The sequence below is a fragment of the Phytophthora infestans genome, genomic scaffold, assembly GCF_000142945.1.
Source record: "Phytophthora infestans T30-4 supercont1.135 genomic scaffold, whole genome shotgun sequence".
Classification (NCBI taxonomy): domain Eukaryota; phylum Oomycota; class Peronosporomycetes; order Peronosporales; family Peronosporaceae; genus Phytophthora; species Phytophthora infestans.
The window spans coordinates 176,954-180,098 of NW_003303624.1; positions in this window are offsets into that span (position 1 = coordinate 176,954).

Consider the following 3,145-nt stretch of genomic DNA (forward strand, 5'->3'; position numbering starts at 1 on the left):
CAAGTGTTGCTGCCGCACCAGGATGGCTTTTCGGGATAGGTGGGGAGAGCTACGGAAGGCTGGGTGGACGTCAAAGAAACCCACAGGTCTCTCAGACGATTACACGTATCTTCAGCCCGGGAAAACGACCAAGGGTGTGCGCGGTGAAGATTACTTCGTTGGAGCAAACGAGCTGATGCTTTACCTTGACAAGGTCGACCTAGGTAAGGCATGGTCTGCTCAAATTTGTCTGGTGGACTGTCTAACACTGGTATTCCGTTGGAGAAGCTTAGGACGCAGAAGTTAGGCTCCGATAAGGTCATGCTGAGGAATAAGAAGCTTGTACCAAGGCCAAAAGCGGCAGCTAAGGCCATCGTAAGACCCAAGCTGCTGCGAAAGCTACTCGAAGGGAAATCAACCCGTCAACTCGAAAGAAACCTGTGGCAGTGGCAAAGACGATACAGCGGCAGAAGAACAGCGGCGACGAAGGTAAATAGTAAGTTATATGTACAGTATACTGTGAAATTTAATCGTGTATATCCATTGCAGCTCTTGCTGTGCCGGTATCAGTTCCTCATACGCCAGTATCACCGTCGACAAGAGTCATATCCGATGTTCCCCTTGTGACTCGCAAACAGTGATGCATACAGCTCACCTGAGTGTGCATAATGTATGTATGCGGGATGATACATGCTTGAAGCTACATCTAACTTGTATGTTGGTGTTTAATGTGTAGCTACTTCACCAGTGACATCACGCAACCTTGACTCATACTTTGTGCAGGTGGACGTCAGTGACTCATTAATTGACTCAATCCATGATGAAGATCCACTCGATGATTGCAATAGCACACTGAGAGCACCAACCGAAGAGGAGGCAAAGGAAATACCTGTTGGTGCCAATAACGGAAGTATACACAACATACACATGTTACGATGCTCCACTAACTTATATTTGTTTGAAGCACGCAAATTTCAAACGGAAGACGCGTGAGACCATTCGTAAAGAACTACTTAGAATTTCGTCGGTTACGCCTCGTGAGTTGTGTGTTCTTGTGGGATTGTTGCTGGCGAGATCTATCGCCCCCAACAAAGAGAATTTGACGACCACTGGCGAACGACTGATCAAGGTGGGATCCTACGCGGCTGCTTCGGTCAGTTCATGAACCGTGACCGTTTCATGCACATGCCATGCAACTTACACTTCAGTTCTAACGAGGACGCACGAGCGACCACAGATTGAGCCTGGAAATTACGACCCGTGATTGATGCACTTCAGAATCGTTTCGCTGCTGGCTTTACTCCCCCGGCCGTCATGGCCTTCGACGAGGCCATGCTTTCCTCTTGGTCGACGTTCAACAGAATGAGGGTCTAAATGAAAGACAAACCCCATAAATGGGCCACAAAGTTGTTCATGTTGTGCTGCTCCACAACCGCCTACTGCATTCGGTGAGTTCGGCATGTGTCTTCGGACACACCTGCGTTTTTATCTGTTCTAAAGTTTTCTTATCATGTATCATACATACTAACTATATTGCATGTTGTATCTTACAGATTTGAAGTGTACTGCGGTAAAAAAGAGCGTGCTGGTAGCACCAGCTCCACGGACTATAAGTCCGGCATAGCAGCAGTCGTTCGCAATATCAATGAAGTATTTGGTCCGACGGCACCGGAAAACGGCGACATGCGACTCGTAGTGACCGACAGATTCTACACAGCGGTGCCACTTTACATGCAATTGATCACTATGAGATTTTACTCAATAGGGACTGTCCGTACCGATAGAAAAGGGTTGAGTGCACAGTTGATCCCTAAGAAGAAGAAATGTGAAGCGAAGAAAACCCTACAAGTAACAAGAAATCGCCCTGCAAATATTATACGTGGAACGTTCGTCGTCACAAAAGCCTCTCATGTTCCTGACATGCGTCTGGTGCGCTGGTGGGACACTCGTGCTGTCTATATGCTGAGTACCGGTGGCAGCGTGGAGATGAATTGTATTGTGCACCGCGATAAGCTCACTGGAGACCAGCAAGAGGTAGCGTGCACACGGATAGTGAAAGACGATCAAACATACATGGGAGGAGTGGACGTCCACGCTTACAACGGTAAGTACTTAAATCACGTATTGTACAAGATAGGGGGACTTCTAAACACTTATGCTACATGTTGTAGGTGATCGCTGCAACTGTGTATGAAGTACGGGAAATTTTACAAGTCACTATCTCTAGGTCTTGTTGACCTCGATGTGATCAGCGCCTACATAATTTACAACGCTGGGCGTTGTTTGGGGGGGTGGTTGCGGCAACCCCCCCCCAAGATTAGCCACATCAAGTTTGTGAAGCAGTTGCATCTTGAGCTGTGTCAACTGCGTGAGATTGACTGGAAGAACTTGAATATCAATGAGAGCTTTCAAGCGACACCCTCGAAACAAGTTCGGCGCCGACAATCCACCCACCAACCCTTGCCGAACGACGAATTGCGGCCAGGAAACAATCAATCAGGAAGAAAACGGAGAACAAGGGCGTGTAAGGTTTGTTCGATTCTCAAGGGGACTGACAATGCCCGTAGTTGTGACTCTCCTACTTACTGCAGTGCATGCAAGCTACCGACCACATCGAAGAGGCCCCTCGCGTGGCGTGTCTTTTCGTGTGAAAAAATACGACACACCCATAACGGCGCCGCAATGTCTTGTTTTGACATTTGGTACAAGGCCTGACGCAACGGAAGCATGCTACCTACGAAGGCCAGTAAGAAGCGCCAGATCCGCGCGCGATGGCCTGGAGCACGAATGGAGGCCGACACTAACGCAGAGAGCGAGGTCGATGGCGCAGATAACGAGGAGCACACCGAGAACGTGTGATCTAGTGATGAGTGTACAGATGCTGCTCGAAAGCGGGCCCGTCTGGCAACCGAAACTGAGGTTGCTGACTAATAATGTGCTTGCGCCCGTAGGTTTGTTCTTATTTTAGCTATGGGCTTTTGGTGCGTCATGGATTTTTTTACATCTGATTTTTTGCATTCATTATGTACTTCTGTTTCTAAAATTTTTTCAGTCTCCACACGTTTTTTTTTACACTCCCGCCCCGGTTTTACTGACAATCATACAGCTGTGTAGTAATAACATGTATTTTTGCAACTCTTGTACTAAGGAAATAGTGGAGGTCCAA